We start from the raw sequence: 13068 nt of genomic DNA, 5'->3' as shown, positions 1-13068 counted from the left end.
CTGAAGGGGCAAAAAGTGTTTTATTTATTTAGGAATGTTAATTTTGCTAATGTGAATGTCTTTTCAATATTTTTAATATAGTCTTCTATAAATTATAAGAAGTATGATGTACATATGTCACGGATTAAATTTTTACATGCTATTTTAATTAAGTAAACAAGGTGATCAGGTGCTGGTTACAGCTGCACAGCTAAGTGAGATTTTTGTAATTAGCTCATGCAAAAACACATACACCTTTCAGAACTAGGCACTAATTTGGGACTCTTCAGATTTTAGCGCCAATTTAAGATAATTTTAAAAGACAATAATAATCTGAGCACGCGTGAGTTTTTACCCTTTATAACAAGCTGATTGAACAAGAGTTCAAGTTTCAAAGCCTGCATCTGATTGGATTATGACTGCTGTCAACTCTAAAACTAATCCAAGAAAATCAAGTTCTTAAAAAAGTTCCAGATTTGCTTTACTGGTTTGAAATGGAAGAATTAAATTAAACTATACCCATGCAACATATTTATTCAACTCAAACAAATAATAGTAGAAAATGGCAAATTAATTGTGCAATACCACCTTAAATGGAATAGCTTGTTAAAGAAATTGCTTATAAAAACTTGCAAGGAAAATAGTATGTTCTGGAGCTGTTTTTTTTTTTTTTTTTTTTCAGAGGGAAGGCTCAAGTCACAAAACAGAGGTTTAGGTTTCTTTTTTTCTTTTTGTTTGTTTTTAGTAATAAATAATTGCTTAAATGTGTTCATGCTACTACTGATTCTTGATATTTTGAGTATGTTTGAAACGTGCTTGTGTCTTTAAATACAAGGGTGAGTGGGTAGAGCAAAGCAAAAGAATCTATCAGCTTAGATAAAAGTAGGACTAGAAAATTAAAATCTTTGTAAGGATGTAACTATTTCAGAAAGTGGTTTATGTTACTGGAGAGTCATGAGCTGTTGCACTTGGAAGCAGTTTATGCTATCTTACCAATACAGCACTGTGCCAAAACTAGTTAGTTTTGATGAGAGGATTTATTTGCAATGGGGCAACTGGGCTGTCACAATTCCTCTTCAAATTCTTACTTAGTGTCCTTCCACGGTACTGTACTGCATTAGGTGAGTATCACCTTTCATCCTGCTCATTGCAGCAAGCATACCTTAAGAATAAGGAAATGGGGAAGAGAAACCTACAAACCAGTGAGATTTAGAGGATAAAAATATAGGATCCATATTAAGAGCCAAAATATCAAGCCCAGCATCTTGCAAAGGTGTTAAAAGAACCAGTGGAATTGACTTAGAAATTTTTCAATTTGTAACGCTTTACTCAACACTTGGTGCAGTCAAAATTAGCACAGGTTCTCCTCAGTCTTATTCCTAAATGTAGACAAATGCAATCAGGAATAAAATGGTATTTCTATATATGTTTCACCCATACAATTTTTGTCTCTCCAAGGGGACTGTCATTAATCAGGAGCTGTATTGATGCAGTTTTCTTCATCCTTGCTACTGAAATGTCCTTGTTTGCCAGGTGGCAAAGGAATAATGTGTCTGGTAAAATTGCTTTGCTATGCTGGTTGCATATGCTGTGAACATGGAACTTGTTCAGAGTGGATAGTAAATCACAAAAATAAGCCAAGATCAGTTTATGTATCTCTGCCTACTCTTCTGTGCTGTCAACTCTTAGGTTCACATCCTCTGTGACCATGGAGGGCCACAGAGTGTTCTATATTTCTGTATAACCCTTTCAGGGCTTATAAGGGTAATGTGAGTATGTCAATACCCTGTTATTTTGTGTGTCTGAGAATCTATAAAGGTTGCTTTAAAGGTGTTTCTAGATTATTAATATTATTGTTATTGTTTTTACTGCAGACTATTTCTTACCTAGGGAGTATGCTTGATTATGTAGGACAACGCTGTGTTTATTTATCGGATATGGACATTGGTAATACACATATGGGTTCTACGAAGCTTTATTTGTGTTGGTAAGCCTGACGTTGATCTCACAGTTCTTAGTGGTATTACTCACAAAAATATGAGCTTTGGAAGGAATGGAGCTGAGGTTTTCAATTATAACACGTTATATCCTTTTAAGAATTACTTAAATATGCATTTCCAGGATGGGCTATTAAAGAAAATCAGATTGTTACAGACTATTGGGTCCATAAAACGTGATATAAAAATTTCAGTCAAGCTTCATGGAGGAAAAAATAGATGTGTACAAAATGCTGTAAAATAATAAAATGCATATTGTACAAAATCAGGTATATAAGTCTCCTGAAATATATTTCTAAGTAAAATCTATTAAAAAAATATTTCGCTAGAAGGAGAAATAAGCCCATAGAGCCCATTTCATACACTGTGCATTACTTGTATTCCTAAAATCAAGGAATTTTAATCAATGTAGATTAAAAATCAATGGCAACAGTTTAGGATTTTTCACTTTCACTACACCTGGAGGAAACAGATATTTTTCTAATGTCAATGTGAGTTTTAGGTGAAGTAAAACAGAGGATAAGGCATTTGAATGTGAAAGTCCAATGAAAATGTGGTTGAGTTGCGTTAGTTTGGTGGTTTTTAGATCAAAATATGTAATCGTATAATGCAGTGACACAAAATGTTATTCTTCTGAATATCAAATATATTTTGTTGAAAATACTGAAAAATAGCAATGCAAAATTGAAGTGCTATGGACAGTTTACATACAAGTGAATAATTATTCTGTCTCTATGTTTGGCTTTCCATCTTGGGATGTTGTACTGCCACCCTCTTTCAAAAAGATAGTTCAGTTACCTGCTATTGCAATATAGGCCTATTGAACATGTTTCACAACGAGCATTTAAAAATCCAGGCAATCTAAATTCACTAATGTGTAAAAGCAATAATAACAATAACAAAATCCCTCAATTCCTTGTATATTGCAGGCCATCACCTAAACAGCCCCAAAAATCTGTGTGTTAAGGCTGCTGTTGTAAAAGAGACAGATGGAATCAATGTGATCTGTTACATGCTGTAATAATGATAGACAATGGCTCCAGTTCGTTGATGAGTAACTTGTAGCATTTTGAGTTCTAAAAATTAAAAATGAGAGCTAAAAAATAAATTATGGTAGAAATGCACAGATCATGAATAAATTATGTAAAAGCTCTCTAATAATCAGTAGTCTTACAGATAAAGCAGAAACAGTAGGTGTCATAAATCCTGATTAAATAAGGATTTGGGTACTGTTTCATATGCTATTTTAATCTGCATTTGATCTAGATGGATCAACAAAGAGTGAGCACAGAACTGATTGCAGAACTGTTCTGCATAATGACAAAATGGCTCACATTCAGAGTGGAAGTGTGTGTCATAAGGACTTTGCTCTGGCCTTAGACCCAGCTCTACTCGATATTGTCATTAACCCTATGGGCGATCAAATAGAAATACATAGCACTCATGGGGTTTATAGATAAATTTGCTATCTACACAACAGATGAGAATTAAGAGTGTTTAAAAGACTAGCATCGTCATTCAAAATAACAATGAAAACCAGAAAAATAATCACTAAATGGAGTGGTGAAACTGAGGCAAATGAAATCACTTTGTGCAGAAATCAAGTACTAAACAGACCAGGGAACAACTGGCTAGATAACTACTCAGGGAGGAATGGGGAAAGAGAAGGTGGGATTGCAAACTGGTCATGACTGTAAAATCACGTTGGGATAGAAGGTGTACAGTTTGGGTTTTGATTTGAAGAATGGAGAAAAGCAAAGCTTTCACACATTGTCAAAAATGCCAAAAAGATGATACAGGGAACTATGGTATGGATGTGGCTCTTTAGATTCTGGGGAAAATCATAAAGTCATGGAGGCCAGTTCTGGGCACATGAAGGAGATGGTAGTGATGGGGAACAAGCAGCATGGATTTATCAAGAGGAATAAATGCCTGACCAACCTGATTACTCTCTGTGATGAAATGAATGGATTGGGGAACAACGAAAAAGCAATGGCTGGAAGAGATTTCCCCTCACTCTCAGAGATATTCAAGACAGAACTGGCAAAAGCCCTGAGCAGCCCGGCCTGACCTCACAGCTTACCCTTCTTTGAGCACTATGTTGGAGAAGAGACCTGATGGTGTCTTTTCAGCCTCAATTATTCTGTGAGTCTATATAGAGCTAGTGAGACAATTTTTCATCCCTGTTCAGCTTCAGTAATCCTTTTGTAATGTTTTGGAAATTACACTGCAAGAAAAACAGGAGGAGTTTCCCTACAAGAATAACATGTCTAATTGGTTAAAAAAAAACAAGCAACTAGCCAAAAAGCAACAACAAAAATAAACAAACAAAAAACACATCTTACAAGAGAAACTTTGAATAAGCATGGCTTTAAATTCAAAAGAAGAGAAGATGAGGAGACTCATCTGAAGACTGAGGAATCTTCCTTTGAAGTTAAAGTTCCTGAAAATGGGGGAGAATAACATATTGTCCATATTCAGGACAAGCAGGGCAAGAATTAAGTGCTTTCTTTATAGCGAGAAAAAGTTGGGTTACATATAGTTAAAAACCTTATAATGGAAAGATACCAGTGAAATAGTCTGTGTAGAGAAGCGTGAAGTCTTCATGATTAGAGACATTTAAGAACAGAAGCATTTGACAGAAGGTGATTTCTGAGAGCAGAAAAAGAACATTTGAATATATTTCATGTTGTGCATGCATAGACTATGTGAAAACGATTTAAAGCTTTCCTGACTTCAAGCCCCTATTGTTTGTGGTATAACTGGGAAGTAATTTTTTAAAAAACCTTCAGACAGTGAGTGTGTCAGGATTTGTTCAAAGACTGTCTTAGCTGTCGGTTTCACTACTTTTTTCTGTAAGATTTATGTCAAAGCATGTTAAAATTTAACAATACATTTTTACACACGTCTTCGTACAAAACACAATCTTCTTTGAATTACATCAACCCAAATTCTAACATTCACAGTCTATACCTTTAGAGGCTTCCAAGAAAGCAGTGATATGATGCCATTTTTTTCAGCAGTTCATTAAAAGAGTAAAAAGCAAGCCTTTATCAATTTTCTCAGTTCTGTTATCTGAAATAAAAATAAAAGCTGTACTTGTAAGGGAGTTCATCCTCTGCTTTCTTTCACAAAGAGCAAATCTTTCTGTTACCTATGTGTGAAGGTGGCGACAATGTTTTACTCTGATGCATATGGACTTGCAGCCTGAGGAGTGAGGAATGCGGTTTCATCTCTCCACCTTCTATTTCAGGCTCAAGAAGCTCCAGACATTGCTCTGATACAGTGTCCTCCCTTGTCTCCTCTGCTGCATTGGCTGGTACGTTGAGAGCAAAGTCGTTTAAGACAATATCGTACCTTGCATTTTGTTTGTACTTTAGGAAAGACAGTACTTCGCCATTAATTGTTCTTTCTTCATGACAAGGTGTGTTTTACACTGAGAACTTAATGCAGAACTCATGGCTGGCCCAGGAATAAGTGGCCCTTCTAATTTTGTGTGTTTCACTCAAACTGCTCTTTTCCACCGTGCAGGCTGGGGAATGCAGCATTGCCTGAACTGGGGGTTTCTGATGCTTGCTTTTCAGGACCTTTTGACTCTCTTTTTGTTTGTTTGTTTGTTTCCTGGAATGCAGACAAGCTAGAGATGAGATTTAGGGTAGACTGAAAGTCAGCCTATATGGAGATGAGGTAGAAGTCTGATTCTTGCAAGATTAAAGGCTTTAAATAAAGGGAATTATAAAGGGAATAATCTATCTCCTTTCTTGTCAAGGATGATAACTACTCTACAGGTCAAGCCTCAGTTTTAGTCAGAATGGACCTTGATATATCATAAGTATGAACTGAATCATTTGAACCAAGTAATTTTGGAGCAGGGAACAAAAGAAAGAAACTGAATTTTGTCACATTATGCCCTCTATACTCTGTTTTTCAGTGTGCTGTTTTACACCTTAGTCCTGTGGTATCTTTTGCTTTCAGTTGTGCTTCACAGACCCCATTGCAAACAACAGAAACTCTCTTTAAATGTAGACTATGCAAGTTACAGTTGATCAGGAGGCAAAAGAATAACAGGAAAAAAGGTTACAATTTTAGTTTGTTTTAATCTTCCATTAGATAACTGTCATCAAACATAATGGATGTGTGTCTGAAACCTGATCCCTCAAAGATGATTTTTTTGTGAAAATACAAGTCTGTACTGGGAAAAGACCTGAATATTTCTGTGCCACCAGACAGCTGCCACTTCTCTCACAACCAGGTATGGGAATGCAGCCCATGGGGTGGCTCCTTGTGCTTAATGTCTGGTGACATCAGAAGAGAATTGTTTTGATTGACTTGCTTTTATCCAAAGTGTCAATAATTGTACTTAAAGCTGTAACTCATATGACATCCTACTATCTGAGGTATTGCCTTCACCTCTGACAGTATTATGTGCATCCAGTCATCAGGGAGCTTCACACCTCAAAACTCAATCATTAAAAAAAACAACCAGTTTTCACCTGCTAGACCCTTTCTATTCTAATTGCCATGAAGGATGTTCTTTTAGCACCTTTGAAAAACGTGTTTTATCTGTTATGGGCTTTTCCATTTTATTTAAGTCTTTTGTATTAATTCTCTCTTCCAGCATGTATTGTTGGACACTGGGCTTGAGCCATGAATCATTTAGACTTTTTATCACTTGTTTGATTTAAGTGGTGTTTTACATTGGTTTACTTCCATTAATGAATAAGTGGCTCTATAAATTTAATTGTATTATATATTATTGTATAAAATATTATCATATTATGCAGTTTGTAAGTTTTGCAACTGAGGTCACTGATAGTAAGGTAACAAATATGTTACAAAGAACTGATACGATTAATTAGCCAGAAAGGATGATGCTAGTTTCCATGAATTCTGGTTATAATCCCATCTAGCAAGAACTTTGAAATCTGCAACTCATTTTGTATTTCATAACTTACCATATCAAGATCAGATGGGCCTGTTGACTTTGAGCTATACAAATGGAGTATGATGGAATATTAACTGAAGCTCACGTAGCTTCTCCTGACATACACTGATTTGAGTAAATTCTTCTATGCTGAACTGGGCACTTACTTTTGTAGTAAATGTTTCATCGTACTGTTTGCTGTTTTTCCTGTTACTGAAATTTGTTGTTTCTTTCTGAAAGCTGAAATATCTGTGCCATGCTGAGCAAACCATGTGCTTGCAACTGCTACAGATCTTTGAGAGAATTGAAGAATAGTGTCTCAGTGAGGTTTTGGGGTATTGCTAGTGAGAAGAATTCTCTGATGCTTCCCCATGGCTCTGCCTCTCCTAAAGCTTTTTATACCTTCCTCAAAAATAAATAATAAAAACTCTGTAAGACCTTAGTTGGAAATATCTTGTACAAAATGTCAGTGTAGAATAATATAAAGTGCCTTGAATTTGGGGGAGGAGTAAAATGTTACTTAGATTCAGAGGTTGTATACAATTTCAGGATTGCAGATCAGACTGGGAGGGGAAAATCTTGAATAAATCAAAATTATCACAGTAGGAAAATTCATCTTTATGGAGTCTGTGTTGAGTCTAATACACCCCCATGGTGCTGTCATCTTTCAGTGGTACTCAGACAATAATGCAATGACAGATACCAAAATTACAGAAAGATGATGAAGTTGGACAGTAGAATGTAGAAGTGCTAAGTGCTATAATAGTGTTCTATTAACCCAGAGCTTTCCCTTAGCTGGTGACAAGGAATATAGTGGTGAGGCACTATGAACAAGCAATAAGATATAATGTGTCTTCCTGCCACAGAGTTTTCTATGAGGCATTAAAGTTCTTCTGTTGACTGAGGCAAGGAGTGGGCTAAAAAAGGTAAATACAGAACTATGTGAAGTCACTAATAATCTGAGGTGGAAGCACTATGTGGAAATCTGAATGGGGGGAAAAATAACATTACATAAGCAATATGATAAATGCCAGTTCTGAATCTATTTCTGGGTCCTACCAAGTGGATCATTACGAAGCTTAAAAAGTTTTGGGAAGAAACATGTTCTTAAGCTTTAGGAAAAGTTGTGCCTACTTTTAGTTCAACTGTCAGTATGATAAGAATAATAAAACTCTTTGGATGGAAATGGGATATCACACACATGAAAATTAGGCCATATGATAGCCTGCAATAGCAGTGCTTTATTCTCTGTTTTACGGAAGCGACACTCCTCTTACAGTATTATGTATTTTTCTCTCAAATGTACATTGCTGTTGTCCTACCTCTTACCTATACCGATCAATTATAAGAAGCTTCAAGCTTACAGTTGAGCTTTTGATGTATTTCAATATAGTTTTTAGTAAATTTATTACATTTCATATATTATTTGTAGGGTGTCAGCTGTTTATGTTGCATGTTGCAGGCGATCGGCTCCGGGGCAGACGTGTTCTGCAGCGGAGTGGGGGATTGAGGCGGGCAGGGCTTTTTGTCCGGCATCGAGGCCACTTGAGGGAGCCGCCGGCAGCCCTCAGGAGGGAGGCTGACGAGGCCTGGGCAGAGCCAGCAGCGCTCTGCACCCCCCCCCCCCCCCCCCCGACGTTCAAAGGCAGCCCCTAGGGAGCGTGGGGACCAGGACGGGCAAACAGGGCGAGGCAAGGCACTTTGCGCGGCAGTTCGCGCAGGCAAGGCGAGCAGGGGGGGCCCCTCCCCGCTCTTTTGCAGCGGTCTTTTCCCAACGGTGCTTTGGAACGTGCTTGCGAGGACCCGGCCATGGTATCCACCAGGCAGAAAACCATGGCCTCCACATCTCTTGTGGCCTCTCCAGCCACAGTCACCGATGTGGCTACTCAGACGTAGGGCTCAGGGAAACACGCAGCCATCCAGGTCTTGGGCTGCAGGGTGTGCCCAAGTCTTCTGTCGGTATCCAACAGCAGCAGCGAGGGGTATGCCTGTGGGAGGTGTACCCAGGTTGAAGAGCTGCTCAGCCTGGTGGCGGAGCTTCGGGAGGAGGAGAGCAGGCTCAGGAGCATCAGGGAATCAGAGAGGGAAAGTGACTGGTGGAAATGTACTCTATCCTCTCTGAGACAGACTCACGAGCCTGCAACAGCACAAGTGTCTCCTGCTATGCAGAAGACAAAAGTTCCCTCATCCTGCAAGGCAGTAGGAGGGGACCTAGGCTAAGGGGATAATGGAGGCAGGTTCCTGCTCAGCGTGATAGGTGCGCCCTGTCCCTGCCCACCTCACCTTCCCATCTACCCTTACATAACAGGCATGAAGCTCTAGAACATGACATCCAAAACAACGATGTAGACAAAAGCCCGTCCCAGTTGGAAAGGGTGCCAAAGGCAAGGCAATCTACCCCCCCACATCACTACATCTTCTGTCAAGAAAGAAAGAAGGGTTATCGTCATGGGGGACTCCCTTCTGAAAGGGACAGAGGGACCAATATGCCATCCAGACCCAACCCACAGGGAAGTCTGCTGCCTCCCTGGGGCTCGGGTGAGAGACTTAGCTAAGAAAGTCACTCGCCTGGTGCGGCCCACCAACTACTACCCACTACTGGTCTTTCAGGCTGGTAATGATGAAGTAGCAAGGAGAAGTCCGAGACCGATCAAAAGGGACTTCAGGGCTTTAGGGCGACTCCTTAAAGGTTCAGGGACACAGTTTGTGTTTGCCTCCGTCTTTCCCATAGGGGGGATCGATGTTGACAAGTAGACTCGTCACATTAATACGTGGCTTTGGGACTGGTACAACCGGCAGAACTTTGGGTTTGTTGATCATGGGAAGGTCTACACGACACCGGGCCTGCCGGCACCAGATGGGATGCGCCTCTCTCAGAGAGGGGTAAGGATTTTTGCTCAGGAGTTGGCGGGGCTGATAGATAGGGCTTTAAACTAGAGTTGAAGGGGGAAAGGGATAAAACCAGGCATGCCGGTGATAAGCTAAGGGATAGTGCAGTAGAATCAGAGGGACTGTGTGCTAGTATGGTCCTTCAGTCTGCTCCACAAGGTGCTGTGTGCATGGAGGCGCATTTGAAGTGCTTCTACACAAACGCACGCAGTATGAGGAATAAAATGGACGAGCTAGAAGTCTTGGCCCAGTCCCACAGCTACAACATCATTGGCATAAGCGAAACCTGGTGGGATGAGTCCTGTGGCTGGTGTGTCGCAATAGATGGTTACAGGCTCCTCAGGAGGGACAAGCAGGGCAGGCGAGGTGAGGGAGGGTGGCAATGTATGTGAAGCAGGGGCTGGACTGTGTGGAACTTCAAGTTGGTGATGGCAAACTTGAGAGCCTCTGGGTAAGGATTAAGAGATGAACAAATGAAGGGGATGTCATTGTGGGAGTCTATTACAGACCACCTGGCCAGGACAACAACACCGATGAATTATTCTTTGCGGAACTAAGGGATGCCTCGATATCAACTCCCCTTGTCCTTATGGGGGATTTCAACTTGCCAGACGTCAACTGGGATCACCGCACAGCCAACACGAGCAAGTCCAGGAGGTTCATAAAGCACCTAGATGATAACTTGGTGCAGGTGCTAATGGAGCCAGCTAGGAAAGATGCCCTCCTAGATCTGTTGCTGGAGAACAGAGAGGGTCTTGTGGGGGATGTGGCACTTGGTGGCCATCTCGGCCATAGTGACCATGAAGTGGTTGAGTTTAAAATTTATGGTGACAGAAGGAAAACTGTCACCAAAACTTCATCCCTGGATATGGGGAAAGCAGACTTCAGGCTGCTCAGGGAACTAGTCAGCAAGGTCCCCTGGGAAACTGCTTTTGAAGGCATTGGCGTCCATCAGTGCTGGTCAGTCTTTAAGCACTGCCTCCTAAAAGCACAGGATCTGGGGATTCCAAAACATCGGAAGTCAGGCAGACGGGGCAGAAGGCCAGCCTGGCTGACCAGGGATCTTCTACTGGAGCTTAGGCGAAAAAAGAAAACGTACGGCTGCTGGAAGGAGGGTCAGGCGACGTGGAAGGAATACGGGGACGCTGTTCATGTTTGTAGGGAGAAAATTCGTGTGGCCAAAGCCCAGCTAGAGTTGAAGCTGGCCAAGTCTGTGGGAGACAATAAAAAAGGTTTTTTTTAGATATGTCACCGGAAAAAGGAGGACCGAAGAAAACATAGGTCTGCTACTTGATGGGGAAGGTCACCTCACAGACAAGGGCATAGGCAAAGCAGAGACATTTAATGCCTTCTTTGCCTCCGTCTTCAACGCTGATGATGGGCTTTGGGACCCCTGGTGCCCTGAGCTGGAGGACCATGACGGTGGGAATGACAAACTCCCAACCGACCCTGAACGTGTGCGGGATTTGCTACTCCACCTGGATCCATACAAGTCTGTGGGTCCGGATGGGATTCATCCCAGGGTGCTTAAAGAGCTGGCTGACGTCATCGCGGGACCTCTGTCAATTATTTTTCAATGATTTTGGGAATCTGGAGAGGTCCCAGTAGGCTGGAAGCTGGCAAATGTTGTGCCAATTTTCAGGAAGAGTAAGAAAGAAGACCCTAGCAATTACAGGCCTGTCAGTCTCACGTCAGAGCCTGGTAAAATTATGGAGAAGATAATCCTTGAAGTTATTGAAGCGCACCTGGGGGACAATGCAGTCATTGGTCCCAGCCAACATGGGTTCACGAGGGGTAGGTCCTGCCTAACAAATTTGATTTCTTTTTATGATAAGATCACCCATCTAGCCGATCAAGGGAAACCAACTGATGTGATCTTTTTGGACTTCAGCAAAGCTTTTGACACGGTTTCCCATAGGATCCTACTGGACAAAATGTCCAGCATACAGCTAAACAAAAACATCATACGATGGGTGAGCAATTGGCTGATGGGCAGGGCTCAAAGGGTTGTGGTAAATGGGGCCACATTAGGCTGGCGGATGGTCACTAGTGGGGTCCCTCACGGCTCCATTTTAGGGCCAGTCCTCTTCAATGTTTTTATAAATGATTTGGATGTAGGTCTAGAAGGTGTTTCGAGCAAATTTGCTAGCGACACCAAAGTTGGAGGAGTTGTAGACTCTGCTGAGAGTGGACAGGCCTTGCAGAGAGATTTGGACAGATTGGAGAGCTGGGCAATCACCAACCGCGTGAAGTTTAACAAGAGCAAGTGCCGGGTCCTGCACCTGGGACAGGGCAACCCTGGCTATACATACAGACTGGGTGATGAGTCGCTGGAGAGCAGCCCCGCAGAGAGGGATCTGGGGGTTGTGGTTGACAGCAAGTGGAATATGAGCCAGCAGTGTGCCCTGGCAGCCAGGAGGGCCAACCGTATCCTGGGATGCATCAAGCACGGCATCGCTAGTCGGTCGAGGGAAGTGATTGTCCCGCTCTGCTCTGTGCTGGCACGGCCTCGCCTCAAGTACTGTGGGCAGTTCTGGGCACCACAGTACAAAAATGATGTTGGAGAGTGTCTAGAGGAGGGCAACGAAGATGGTGAAGGGCCTAGAGGGGAACTCATATGAGGACTGGCTGAGGTCACTGGGCCTGTTCAGCCTGGAGAAGAGGAGGCTGAGAGGAGACCTCATCACAGTCTACAACTTCCTCACAAGGGGGAGTGGAGGGGCAGGCACTGACCTATTCTCCTTAATCACCAGTGATAGGACCCTCGGGAATGGTGTCAAGCTGAGGCAGGTGAGGTTTAGGCTAGACATCAGGAAGAGGTTCTTCACCGAGAGGGTTGTTGTACATTGGAACAGGCTCCCCAGGGAAGTAGTCACTGCACCAAGCCTGTCTGAATTTAAGAAGCAATTAGATTGTGCACTTAGTCACATGGTCTAAAATTTTGGGTAGACCTGTGCGGTGCCAGGAGTTGGACTTGATGATCCTTATGGGTCCCTTCCAACTCAGGATATTCTATGATTCTATGTTTATGGTTGGACCAGATGATCTTGTAGGTCTTTTCCAACCTTAATAATTCTAGGATTCTGTGATTTTTGTTGCAGATCTATTTGTGGTAGTAATGGAGATAATAATTTTGAACAAGTTTTTAGAAATTGAAATGACTTGGATTTTAAGATAGGTATCAAAGGTCTAGGTTATACTGGGCTTCTGGAGCATGTGTGTGCATCTTGCTTAATCTCTGGACACTTTTACAAATGATCTCTGAAAGCTTTCTGTGAA

At 41.6% G+C, this 13068-nt stretch overlaps 1 protein-coding gene across 10 annotated transcripts in view; it reads left to right on the top strand.

Moving 5' to 3' along the window:
* The window catches only part of CDH12 (cadherin 12), a 564885-nt gene that overhangs the window by 183724 nt on the left and 368093 nt on the right, over positions 1 to 13068 (top strand). For 6 of the 10 annotated variants that reach the window (XM_066992499.1, XM_048047679.2, XM_048047682.2 and 3 more), the window contains exon 3: positions 5230 to 5295. The exons of the other annotated variants lie outside the window; for them this stretch is intronic. The gene's annotated coding sequence lies outside the window, so the exon portion shown is untranslated. The remainder of the gene's footprint in view (positions 1 to 5229; positions 5296 to 13068) is intronic. 10 annotated transcript variants of the gene reach the window in all.

Source organism: Anser cygnoides, chromosome 2 (genome assembly GCF_040182565.1).
Source record: "Anser cygnoides isolate HZ-2024a breed goose chromosome 2, Taihu_goose_T2T_genome, whole genome shotgun sequence".
NCBI classification, from domain to species: Eukaryota; Metazoa; Chordata; class Aves; order Anseriformes; family Anatidae; genus Anser; species Anser cygnoides.
Note: the sequence above shows the minus strand (reverse complement) of the source record. Positions and strands in the feature narration are given on the sequence as shown.